Raw genomic sequence first — 14,611 nt, forward strand, 5'->3', positions numbered from 1 at the left:
ATACGCAATATGTATGCTTTGCTTGCAAATTACTGTGAGCCAAGGGAGTATTCTGAAAATACAACGTCTGTTCTTCATGGTTTTTCTACTCTTGTAAAAAAAAATCTTTTACATTCTCTTCAAAGACTGTTCATCCAGTGACAATCTCCACCTATGCTATCTATGATGCATACTACCCAGGCATCCATCCATTCAAAGCAAACATGTCTATCATTCTTTTTAATCTCTCGACAAAACTTAGTTTGTTTTACCAACAGCAAACTTTTTTTTTACACCACCTTCCATGCATCCTTCCTTCCTTGCTTGCTTTTAAGTTTGACTCATGAAACACCCAAGAGGATTTTTGCTATCCACCCACACAATTTCACCCACCCAGGCAGGTATTGTTTCTTTCACCTTCCACCCATCCTGCTTCAACCACCCATGCATCTGACTACTATCAGCCACCTATGTATGCATCTCACACATCCTTCTCTGCCAGTCATATATATTACATCTTGCTCCTCCTTATTACTTCCATCCTTCTTTCCCTTTTCGTTCGACACATCCTTCAAGGTAATCTCATCTGACTCTTAGTTTACTCCATACACCTTTCACAGCTGAGTTGTAGTCAGATAGAAGAGGCCATTAGTTACTCAACTATTCCTGCAGCTAATGATATTGCTCTAATGCTTAGTAAAGGGTGTCTTCAACAACTTAGTCTCTCTCAACTTAAGCAACACCTTTGCAGCAAGTGTGTAACTATTGTCAATAAGTAAGGAATATAGGTATAACTTACCACCACCCGCCACTGCTGCTGGCTCACCCACCCCTGTGGCAGCTGCCGCATCCACTGCTCCCTCCTGGCTGGCGTTGCCTGCCCCGGCACTGGTGGTCGTGGTGGGAACACCTAGAAAAAACATTATGCATTTTTTAGATGCCATACACACCTCCCCTTATTTTTCACTAGCAAGATTAAAAAAAAGTTGAAATGCATACATATACCACATACATCACTACAAATTGGGTACTAGTGTAGACAGTAACTAGTAGTAGGATGTCCTATCCTATCAAAAATAGTAAAATATCTGGTTGGGAATTGTCGAAATGCATCTCAAGATTAAGAAGACTAGAAGAGGCCAACCTGAAGGAGTGGACTCAGTGGCTAGAGCTATTGGTGAATCAGAGTTTTAATAAAACCTTTTAAATAAAGAGGGCCAACTGGGCAAGCTTAGTTACAGACAGACTAATAATAGTAGTTTTACAGAGAGACATAGCAGATGCAGTTAGAGGCGTGGATTACAAGAATTTAGAAACAGATTGTCTAGATCGAAGAAGATTTGGTAAAAAATAGAATTAGGGAACTTAAATGATAGTTCGGAAAAAATTAGGTGCAGTAAAAGTTAGGGAAATATAATTAATAATATTAACAACAGGAAGATGAACTGGGGCCAGCAGCAGAGCCCTCGGTGGAGGAGTGGTCCTGGTCGTGGCCCTGGCGTTCTCCAGCTGCTCCCGCTGACTCCGACCCCGACTTCTAGCCCCTGGGTGCTGATCATTTACAATATAATAAAGAAAGAGACAAACATTGGTGATTGGTGTGAAACAAATACCATATTTTTAAAAACGCTTAAAAAAACATTTTTGGAAACAACAATTGCAATAAAATTGACCTATCTAATCTGATCGACTGGTAGTATTGTGTAATTCGCGAACCGTCTACTTATTATCCATGAAAACTATTCCAGTGTTCCATTCCAGAATATTATGTCTAGGTACCAACTGACCTAGCTCACCTATTCAGACGGGCCAATTGTTCACTAAGTCTGCATTTCCATTTATTTTAGTCCTCATAAATGCATAGATGGGCGAGGCATCTTCCACTTGCCTCGCCATATTCATAATGACTTTGTCTTTTAGCGAAAAAAAAATTAGCTGCTTCCTGATACCACCTCAGATTTATTCTTGCCTTCAGATGCGCTACTTCATTGATCTCTGCATCAATATTAATCCCTACCTGTATCCCTACCATGAGCGCCTCTTCGGCCGTGATCAACTCTTGATACAATGCCTTTATTTCTACCGCTTGTTTTTTTGATTATACAAACCCCAACTCAATACCTCCCCACGAAAAGCAGCCTTAAAACAATCCCACACACACCCTACATTACTACTCCCCCGATTAATGTTGAAAAAAGATACAATCCACTCCTTCATGTGTTCAATAAAGAGTTGTTCAAACAATAATTTGCGATCAAAAGAGAACTGTTGTGGGCGTTCACTAGAAATGATACTAGATAGAGTCAATACAACTGGCCCATGGTCTGATGTCACTCTAGGATATACTTGGATTGCAGCCTGATTCAACATCAATATAGAAACAAAGAAATAGTCTAATCGAACCAATGTGCGATGTGGAAAAGAAAAGAAAGTATACCCAAGTAACCCGCTTCTTAGAACCGACCAAGCATCCACCAATCCATGGGCCCAGAAGTACCTGTAGTGCTTTGAATACTTTCGGTTTCCTGCCTGTATATCTCGCCTTCTCATTATTTAGCACGTTAGGTGCTAAATTTATATTGAAATCACTGCACATAATCAAGCTGCCAATTCAACATTTAAAAAATTAAGAGTTTCTGCTTCGTCTAGGTTTGCTCCATATACAACACACACAGTAACTTTAATGTTACCCACCACACATTCTGCTATCGCCCAGCGTTCCAACCTATCAGATTCCAACCAACCAGTGGTAGCTATATGAGTCTTGGCAAGAATTGCCACCCCTCTGGCCGCCCCTGAATATTTAGTGCAAGCTATTAAATTGAGCCCCAGTTCTGTTAGCAGGTGTCTCTTAGACCAAGCCACATGGGTCTCTTGTAGGCATATGATGTCACATTGCAAAGCCCGTATCTCTTGTGTAACTCTCCATCTTTTCTCCAGTGAATTCAACCCCCTGACATTCAATGTGCCAACCCTTAGACCCCTCCCTGCCATTTCACCACTTCAGATTTTGCATCTTTGCTCCAAATAAATTTCACCAATTGCTCCCCTACATCACCAAAATACAGGTTTCTTCTCAACCCTAACTCATGTGTTATTTTCTTTTTTCTCCCCAATTCCCCACTCCCCCACTTAACCCCTCCCCACCAGAACCCACCCTCCCACCCTCGCCACCACCCTTCACGAGGCTTAAGGACCATGTCCTCTGTGATGCAGAAATTCCTTCACTGCGTGTCATGACTCCCCTTCTCCCCCCATTATTTTTTTTTTCGTCCCAAACTCATAATCAGCAGCCTTACTTCAGGCTGATTGTATCCTCCTTAGGATGTCCTCCATAAATAGCCATTCCAGAGCCAGCAAAAATCTGCGATCCATCATAGATGGATATATTTCTCTCATACACATCTAGTCAGAGGTCCCCGACCTCTATCTGATCATTCAATTATCTTTATAATATTCTTTGTAGTATTCAGGCCCTTAAGCCCAGGGCACCAATTGCCTACTTGATATACCAATTTCCAATGCTAACTCCTAAATTTATTTTTTTACCTAAAAAAAAAATTAAGTAAGGGAAGACAAAACTCCTAATTTGCTATAGCCTATAGTTTAGGAACAAAACAACACAACGTTATACCTCCTACACCCCTGACCACCCATAATCACCCTCCTAAATTTGAGGCTCAAATCCAATTCCCTTTCACAATTGCGATGTGTCTTTTATAGTCTATTTCAGAGAGTTCAATAGTTGAGATTAAGTTTTCGCTTGTTTATCCATTTGATTCAAGTATACCTGAGCCTCAGACCCAGAGGTAAAGTTTCTCGTTTGATCTCTAAAAATAGTCTTCAATTTGGCTGGGTTGAGTAAAAAACATTGAGCGCCTTTTGCCTGGAATGATGCAATTAACTTCCGCATCTGCCATCTCTCATTCACGGTTGTTGGGCAAAAGTCTGGACGAACAAAAAACTCACACCCAGCCGCCTTCCTCCTTTTCACTGGACGTGCAAGATCATACAAAGCCTCTCTCAGAAGAAAGTTATTTAAACAGATCAAGATGGCCCTTGGGTATGCTTTCTGTCCATTATCACGCCGACGATTCACAAAAGGAAACCTATGTGCGCAAATGATTTCAATTTCAAAATTCCAGAATTTCAATTCCGGAACGGCCTCACTAAACATCTGTATAATGAACCTACGGGGATCCGATCCCTCTTTACCTTCCGGAATGCCCAGAACGCGTAGATTATTGCGCCTAGCGCGATTCTCAAGGTCCGTAAGTTTCCAGTCTATGTCCAAGTTTGATTTTTGTAGTATTTCAATAGCCAACTGTTGTTTTCCCAGGCTATCTTCGGTTGAGGAGACTCGCTGTTCCACCTCAGTCACCCTGGTGGTTACCTCAGTGCAAGTTTTCACTAGGCGCCTTACTGTATTCTGCAGCTTTTTCACTGCTCCTTGTGTCCGCAGCCCTTCAGTCCTAGTCTCATTCCGATGAGCCATTACGCTTTTGTATATCAGACCTAAGGTGACTGCATCTTCATTTATCTCCTCTTCCTCCATATTGAACTGGGCACATGGGGTGCCTTGATTCTGGCCTTCATTTCTTGCCACTTCTGGCATCTTCTTGACTGTCTCGCATGTTGCACCATGTTCATAGCTGTCCTGTTCTTCCTCATCTAGCATTGTCCCCCAATCTCCTAGGTTACTTAGGCTGTCCTCATCATTTCCTTCATTTTCCTTGTCTGATGGAGAGGTCAGATCTGACATTGAATAAACTTTTCCGTCCGAGCCTGCATATTCTGACCCATTGCCACCCTCAACCCCCAGATTGATATGTAGCCCTGTAATGTTATCCGCCCCATCTTCTCTGTTAACTATTTCTATTTCAGTTTCCTCTGTTAATTCAAGCTGGGAAATTACAAGTAGATCATTATCAGGCAGCAGAGTTTGCTGCGGATCGTTCTGGAGTCCAGCCATCACTTGATCATTGTGAGGTTCCACATTAGAGGCGTCTACTTTGGATTTGTTATTTTTTTTATTGAAGATTGCCGGGACAACTCGCTGTCTCACTGCCCCGTCTTGTGGGCCTTTACTTGAGAGTGTTGCGGCTTTTTTTGGGACGGTTGAGCACTGGGGGTTGTCAGAATGGGTGAAGCATCCTGTCGCACATTAGTTATCCCCTTCGAATGTACACCATTAGTTACTGTCCCCAAAGTTCCATCTCCAATAGAGCACTGCAATGGATCATCAGCGATATTCCCTGCTGCATTCCTCTCTGTTAGAGTATTCATAGGGGCTGAAATAGCCGCTGCACCCCGATTCCTCGTGCCACCTCTACCCTTCGCCATTATATTTATATTTGCCAAAATGGGAAGACGCGGATATAACTGCAGGGGTTCTTTCCCCAAACCTCAAAGCAGTTAGACGTTTTTCACCACTTGGGGCTCTTTTCCCAAAACCTCAAAACAGTTAGGCGTTTTCACCACTTGTAACTTTCAGTGGAGTCATATGCTTAAAGCGTATAAAGCAGATATGTAGCAGCAACAATTGCTTTTTACCCCCTCCAGTGTAGCTCACCGTAGTCTGTAAGCCCATAAGCCGCTCCTCGTGTAGTACCAAGTCGCTACCACCGGCAATATTTAAAGGTGGGCAAAATTCTCCGTCAAACAGTGTCCCAGTCTTCGCGTAAGCCGAGCTTTCCACTCTACTCTGCTCTAGCACAGCTGAGGCGTGTTTGCCGGTTACCGGCCGAACTCTCCCAGCTCACTCCGAGGACCGCCTCCTCAGCAGCTCCAGCTGCCACCGGCCGCCTCTCCGTTTTGCCGACAGCCCCGTACTCCGTGCTCCATGCGCCAAAAACCACTCATTTAGAACACCAAGCTCTCTGCAAAGAAGGAAGACAACAATATCGGCGTCTTGGATACGCTGCCACCAACGCCGCCGTCCAGCAGGTAAGAGGTGCAGAAAAAGACTTTAGTGAGGGGGGATTACTGAAAAGTCATGCGGAGCGCAGCTTCACAGCACTTCACCGGCCACAGCAGCGGCCGCCATCTTGCCCCTCTATCTGCAAAACAAAGATTAAGAGCATAAGCGGCAGCCCAGTGAATCGATGAGATACTAGATTATAAAGGTGACCCTGTTAAGGACAAACAGGGCATTTTGGAGATATTCAAGCAGTTTTACGAGCTATTATATCAGGGGGATGTGTATAATGATGGTAATTCTGCGCTTTTGATTAGCCAACATTGTCTGAAAGACCTTTCGGAAGATGACAGGGTAATGTTAGATGCGCCTATCACTCTGGAGGAATTAGAATCAGCGGTAAACGGACTGACACTGGGCAAGGCTGCTGGCCCAGATAAATTACCCTTAGAAATATATAAAATGTTTTTCGCGCTCCTAAAAAAGGATCTCCTGGCAACGATGCTTGCAGCACAGAAAGGCTCTGCCCCCAAAACTTGACAAGAAGCGACTATAGTGGTATTTCATAAAAAGGGCAAGCCACCTAATTTACCGGGATCATATCGCCCTATATCGCTCCTAAATGTAGACGGTAAAATATACTCAAAGATTTTAGCGAATAGGCTTTCTGGGGTTATTTCGGGTCTTGTTTAAAAAATACAGCATGGGTTTATTCCTCAACGTAGTACTACTAATCATGTTAGAAGAGTGATAACACTACTTGATTATGCTAAGGTAACCAGGGAACCCTTCTGTTTAATTTTATTGGGCGCCGAGAAGGCTTTCGACCGTGTGGCTTGGTCTTTTTTGTGGTATAACTTGAAGAATCGAGGTTTCGGCCCTGAATTTATTAAATCAGTACAGGTTTTGTATCAGCAACCGGTAGCCCGGATCAGCACCATGGGGCTGGAATCGGCGGTAGTACAAATTGGTAGGGGGACCAGACAGGGGTGTCCCTGTTCCCCCTTACTATTTGCTTTATACATTGAGCCTTTTTTAAGAATGCTGGACTCTAATGTTAATATTATTCCGCTAAAGGTACATATATATCAGGTTAAGGTGTTAGCATATGCTGACGACGTGGCAGTGGTCACGTGTAAACCCATCATGGCAATGCAGGCTATAGAGCATTTGGCCGTAGAATTTGGTAAATCATCGGGATACAAATTAAATTCAGCAAAAACCCAGCTACTTAGTATAAATATACCAAGCTACACCGATTCTAGACTATGTCAGGAGGTGGTATATCTGGGAGTCACGTTGCAAGCTTGTACAACTTCTTTAGTTAAAGTTAATTGGGACCAGCTCTTAGTCAGTGTTCAGAAAAAAGTAGATCAGGCAGAATGTTTACATCTTTCATTAGTGGGACGATGTAACCTATTAAAAATGCTGATTCTGCCTCAAATTTTATATTTTTACCGATGTATACCCCTAGAAGTCCCTAAGACCAGTTTGAAACAACTGCAGACAGTAGGTATGCGTTTTTTATGGTCTGGAGGGAAGGCTAGAAGGGCTAGTCGTTTCATGATTCTGCCAAGAAATGTGGGGGGTTGGTCGGTACCGGATTTCACACTTTATTATTATGCGTGTATGTTGCAAGGAATGGGAATTCTATTAACCGGCGAAGATCCAGCAAGACCTGCAGATTGTCCATCGATCTATCAAATGTTGCTGGGGGTATAAGTTAAAAACAGTTTATTTAAGTATCTAGAACAAAGCTACTACAAACGCACCCGTTTTAAGGCAATGACAGCTGCATAGAAGGTCTGGCATATAGTTAGGAGGCTATTGGGCCTTGGGAAAATAACGTGGTACACTCCATTCTCATCGTCGTTTTTCCTACCTTTAGACGTGTGGGATAGAATTGTACTCAATTGGAGGGAGAAAGGCATCAGAGTGGTGGGGGATTTGTACGATGCTAATTATTGTAAATCTTTTGAACAATTACGAGAACAATATTCTCTCTCTAGAGACCATTTCACAAAATACCTACAGATTCGTAACTATTTAATGGGTTTGGGAGGTAACTTTAAACCGAATTCTCTGATTGAAGACATTATGAAAGGGGTAAGGATTGGAGCATTATATAAACATTTGTTAGAGACTAAAAAAAATGATCTAGAGCAACAGAACAGTAAATGGTGTTCTAAACTAGAAACTTCATTAGTTATGGCCAAAGTTTTATTCTTGTCGGCAAAGTTGGTGGCTCAACATTTCAAATCAATCTATAATCTATATTATACCCCAGATAAGGTGTCCAAATGGTCAGGAGATGCAATAGGTAAATGCTTTCGGTGTGGGTTCACCTCAGCGGATGATGTTCACATCTTCTGTACATGCACTGTGTTAGCCTCCTTGTTGTCTCAGATAGAAAAAGGTGTCTCGGCAATTGTGGGTAGTCAGATACAATTATCAGCAACGCAGATATTATTGGGTGTTGAAATGGGCACAGTGAGTACTAGCATCCCAAAGAAACATGTTAAACTTATCTTTTTAGTAACTGCAGTGTGCAGGTTATGTATTGCATCTGCATGGTTGCAACAAGAACCGCCCGCTTTTGAAGCCTGGCGGTCTCAGTTTTTTTCAATACACAATATGGAGCATAGTCTCCATGCCTTAAAGAGCTCCCGCAGAAAGAAGATCGGGGAACAGATTTGGGGGTTAGTTACAAATTATCTGGAGATGTAATTGGGGGGATTTATCTAGATTATTTATAATTTCTTGTTGGATTTAAGATTGCCTCCATGAAAAGTATACTTAGCAACAGGTTTTTTTTCCTATTTCTGTTCTCCTATACAATTCTGTTAAATCACATTTTTGTATTGCGTGCTTCAAAATGCCAAGAGTCTTCCTTTTTGCTGTTTTTCCTTTTGTGTTTCTGTACCAACCGACTCATGTGTTTCTGCATAAATAAATAAAAAAAAATGCATAGATGAAGGACACATTCATACATTTTTGCATACACCAAATTGTTGGTTGGTTGCTTGCTGCTGATGTTCTGCTAAGCCTATTACTCCCTCACTAAAAAAACTACAAAAGATTCTACTGAGGACTGGAATAAGCTAAGCAGCACTCAACAGCACGTGACATGATGGAGGATGCGTCACACAGACCGCTTAAAAATTACCAACCAATACTAAGGGGCAGATTTACAAGCCCCTTGCGCCACTTTTGCTTCACTTTTCCCATGTTAAAAGTGACGCAAAAGTGGCGCAAGAGCCTTGTAAATAAGCTTCTAAGTAACTAAAATACCTAGCCACCGCTATCTTAGTGACAGTAGGAAAAAGGAAGTACTATTAAGCAAACTCTTACATATTCAGCCCAAGCGTGTGCAAAGTTGCAAACAAAAAGTAAGATTAATAGTGCTGAGCACCTGTGTCTAGAAGAATAACAATCACAGAATATTTTTAAACGTAATTTACCTACAATGTAAGAAGCAGCATTCTTGCTAATTGCGAACAAATTATATTTGCAATAACAGTAACACAATCTAGAGAACACACTACTCACCAAGCCCCACAACCTTGACACCCAGCAGGTCGAGCAGGTCCTGCTCTCGGTCCAAGACGTCTGACAACCGCTTGGTCAGCTGTTGAAGGGTGTGCCAGACCCCAGAGCAGTGAAACACTGTCCGGTGCACCCTCATCCCCCAGCGGTGATGCTCCTGGGTAGCGTACCCGGAGCCAGGCCTGCTGCCTGCCGCCTGCTCTCAAGGTCAAGGGGGGGTGGCGCTGCACATAGCAAACAAGGGTGACCACCTCCGCCTCTCCGAAAAGGGACCAGGCCTGGAATCTGGGGGGCGCAGTCTCTTGCAAGACAGGTGGCTATTTGGCACAGGCGCATTGCCCTTGGAGCCGATACCCTTTCCCTTAGCCATGCTTCTGGGGTGGGCAGGGGTGGAAAAGAAAATTTAGCAAGAAGAAATAAAGTTAGGGGAAGGAGTAGGAGAGTAAAGAATGAAGTGATAAAAAACAGTAGAAAAGTAAAAAACTCAGTAAAGGTAGAAATAAAACACAAAACATAGACTAAGGGACAGAGAGGGATAGATAATACATGAAAAAGATCAGAAAAACAGTGTAAGAAACAAAGGATTGAAAAGATTAGAGAGGGAATGGAAAACCAGCCCCCAAACCATGCAAAAGATACGGGCTCTTTGCCCAGGGTTTATTACGACCAAAATATCTATCCAAGATCCATAATTGTGTGAACGTGTAAATGTATGGTCCATTTCAAATACATGTTGCCAACAGCTAAGGTATACTGATTGTTTGTCAAGTGTTGCTAAATTGAGATTGAAGTGACTACAAATTCCATGATGCCACGTCACTCCAACTGTAGCCATGCTCATACACTTATTTTTTCCCTTCTCACTTGTCTGACATGACACTACTAAGTTCACTAATCATGCAGGTTACCAATACTCAATGTGTTGGTAAAGTGACGTTGAACTGACTTCAACTACCATGAGGTCCAGTCAATGCAACTCTAACCAAGCAGATACACTCCTGCTGCCCTTCTCACTTGTCTGCCATGTCACTACTGAAGTTCACTAATCATGCAGGTTTCCAATACTCAAATGTTGGTAAAGTGGCCTTGAATTGACTACAACTACCATGATAGCTTGTCATTCCAACTGTAACCAAGCTGATACACTCCCTTTGACCCTTTTCACTTGTCTGCCATGCCACTACTGAAGTTCAATTATAATGCAGGTCGCAAATACTCAGCTGTTGGTAAAGTAAGATAGAAGCTACTACAACTAACACGAGGCCCTGTCACTCCAACTCTAACTAAGCTGATACACTCCTTTTGCCCATCTCACTTGTCTGCCATCTCACTTCTGAAATTCAAATATCATGCTGGTTACTAATACTCTAGAGTTGATAAAGTAACCTTGAACTGACTACAACTACAATGAGGCCCGGTCACTCGAATCTAACCAAGCTGATACACACGTTTTCCCCTCTTACTTTTCTGACATGTCACTACTGAAGTTCACTTATTATGCAGGTTTCCAATGCTCAAGTGTTGGTAAAGTGAGATAGCAGTTACTGCAACTACCATGAGGTCCTGACACTCTAACTATATCCAAGCTGATACACTCCTTTTTCCCTACTCACTTGCCTGCCATGTCACTGCTGATGTCTATTTATTATGCAGGTTACAAACATTCATGTAATAGTAAAGTGACCTTGAACTGAGTACAACTACCATGAGGTCCTCTCATTCCAGCTCTAACCAATCTGATACATGCCACTTCTAAAGTTCACTTATCACACAGGTTAACAATACTCATGTGTTGTTAAAGTGGCCTTGAACTGACTAAAAATACAATGAGGCCCTCTCACTGCAACTATGACCAAGCTGATACTCTTCTTTTGTCCTTGCATGTTACTACTGAAGTTCACTTATCATGCAGGTTACCAATAATCAAGTGTTGGTAAAGTGAGATAGAAGTTTTCACATCTACCATGAGGCCCTGTCACTCCAACTCTACCCAAACTGATGCATTCCCTTTGCCCTTCTCACTTGTCTGCCATGTCACTACTGAACTTCACTTATCATACAGGTTACCAATACTCAAGAGTTGGTAAAGTAACCTTGAACAGACCACAACTACAATGAGGCACTCTCACTCGAACTCTAACCAAGCTGGTGTGCTCCTTTTGCCCCTTCTCAATTGCCTGCAATATCGCTACTGATGTTCACCCATCATGGACTGTGCAATATACAGACAATGCTCCACTCAGATTTACAACTGAATACCTTGCCTGATGGTGCGTGCATGAAAACTCCTATTAATTATGTCATCAGTGACATCATAACAACAGTGTTCCTCTAATATATGTTAGCCATGAGGGAAACTCAGCTGATTAACAGTGCTAGATGAATTCTGATTCCGTACTTCTCAGATGAGGAATGATGCTAAATATATTTAACCAAGCTGGGTGTTTGCCTGCATTAGACATAACTAGGCCTTGTAATGGACAAATACATCCTAAGTCCAAATTTTGTTTGATTCAGAGATTTGGAGATATCATGTCTGTCTCTAAAATAAAATGACACATATCTGCACAGTTAATGAGCTGAGATAATCTACTACATGTAATGAACTTCTACAAAAGTCTAGTACTCAACTTCAACTCCATGCAAATAGATGACCATACAAATCGCTACCTATTTTGTTCTGTTCTAGGTCCCCATATACCTTGACACAAATAATATGGATGTCGATAACTCACTTCAGTTCGATCCACTATTGTGCCTGCACAGTGGTTGGAAACAGAACAGAGTTACTCTTTCCCATATGACGAAGCCCTCAGTGATGACAGTGCTCCTGATGAGGTGGACGTGGATGACGCTCCTGGCCCACCTGATCAGCTTGGGCAGATGCCAACAGTGGGGCTCAGTGTACCCACTACAGTGCCTCCCAACACCACTGAAACATCACAGCCAACCACTGTTCCTAGCACAGTTGGTACCATACTGTGTACATTTACAATGGGAGCAGGATGGGGAAACAAGAAGTCAGACCGCCCCCCACTCAATCAATAATAAATAATATTAGGTCTGACCCAGAGAGCACTGAATCATAATTCTTTTCAAGACTCCTGGGGGTTGTTTAGTGCTTCCCAAAAACCTTCCAGTACAGTTCGGGTTAGCAATCTTTTAACTAATTAGTTGTTACTGCTCAATAACCACATCAAATTCACATCCCATACTGGTCAAAATTAATGTGTATACACAACTCAAAAGATGAGATACATTTTTAAAAAGTGTGTGAAAGGGCTAGAAAGCACCTCACATGCGCAAACCCACAGGGCTGCTGGATGGTACTCATCAGAATGTCCACGTTATCATCATTGGTCACTTTCTAGACACAAAATGAAAGTAAGAAAAGCAAGAGAGGTATGTGTGAGAATTCTTTAGTAAAAAAGTCAAACAACATAAATAAGTGTGTGACAGAAACACTGAAACTCTTTAGCCCTGTCAGTGTTTTACCAACCCTAACCATGCAAAGAGAAGACGATTCTCAAGTTAAAAATGAGGTATCACTCACATACAGCACGTCCTTTAATAATTGTAGTGAGCGTCCTCAGTTTAAAAAGCAGGCATGTCACTGGCCACTTTTAACTGCAAAAGGCCAACATGTTTTGTTGCATACACTCTTGGTAACTTCATCAGGGGTGTTGGGGATTCAATCTTCACCTCAGTCCAGTATCCAAACCCAATCTGTGGTTATTGACGAAAATAAAAGGAACGCACCGATCATGAACCAACTCTATGTACAATGGGAGTAAAACCACCCCTTTCTCCCTACCTTATATTTACCTAATGGCTGCTCATGTCCAGCATACCAGCAACCCCCATCATTACACGAACATGCGCCACCTGGTCGCGTTCCACCTTTGAGACAGCAAACTTCATTCCGTCCGAAATTCACATACAACAACTTCTTCATCATAAAGGATAATATATCATCAAGTTCACATTACATATTTCCTCTCCTTGTTGGCTTCCAACTTCACACTCCCAGCTAGCTCTTCTGTCAATTACAAAGATCACCTTCGTATTTGCGGCAATATATGAGCAGCTCCTGCTAGTTATCCCATACTGCTCTCTGCTCATCTTGCTCACTGGCTGGTTTCAAAATTCACACTGCTGGCTAGCGCTTCTATCAGTTACCAAGATCAACTTTATCTTTGCGACATTAGTTGAGCAGATCCTGTCAATTATAGTGTTCCTATACTCCTCAAAGCTCCTAGTGCTCACAACATACTGTGTTGAGTTGAAAATCACCAACTTGCTCTGACACTAGCTTTAAATCTGCAATTTTTATTTACAGCATTCGCATAGCGGCTTCTCCCAGTAAATAACATTTCAGAGCCCCTGACACTGCCACCCTTAGTGTGTTCACACCTAGTGCTCCTACCTCATGTGCCCTCTTGGAACTCCCTTACTGGGCTAAGGAGTTTTTTCCATGTTATATCTTCCAGCACGAATGCCAGATGGTAGCGCTACTCTAATTTTTATGTTGTAAAAAAAACAAAAAAACAACAGGAGTATGACCCTTAAACAAGGTTGGGGTCAGGGTAGAAGGATAAAATGAACAAACAATATCCCACGAGGTATTAATGAATAGACAGTTAAGTATGTATGCCAAAAGCATTACTAGCAATGAAAAAGGAGACTCAATTAGTTTTTTTGAAAGTGCTTATAGCATTATATATTTGAATTATAAACAAGATATACAGTTATGGAAGCACTGTATGGAAGTGAATCAAGAAGCAACCTAAATTGCACTTGGTGCTCAGTGTGTACGAGTTACACAAGGTGGCGACGCAAGTGGCAATGGTGCACAGCAAAAACGGGGCAAGTGGTGTGAGTGAAATAATATACAGTGAGATGAAGAGCAATGGCTTAAAATTCAGTCAGATTAGGTACAATTTACAGATGACAATTAAAGTGAGTAATTGAAGGAAGTTGCACCAAGGATTGCGCTGTGTTGTCAATGACGTTTCGATCCACTTTAGTTGGGATCGTTATGTTATGCATGCTAACTTTTGGCTCGAAAATTTTACTCTTCCATTATGTATATGCCATATGTAAATTTGTTATTATGTAATATTTTATTCCCCCGTGTAAGTGCCCTCCAACATGCTCTTATATATGTAA

This window comes from Lissotriton vulgaris, chromosome 1_1, assembly GCF_964263255.1.
Source record: "Lissotriton vulgaris chromosome 1_1, aLisVul1.2, whole genome shotgun sequence".
Lineage (NCBI taxonomy): Eukaryota > Metazoa > Chordata > Amphibia > Caudata > Salamandridae > Lissotriton > Lissotriton vulgaris.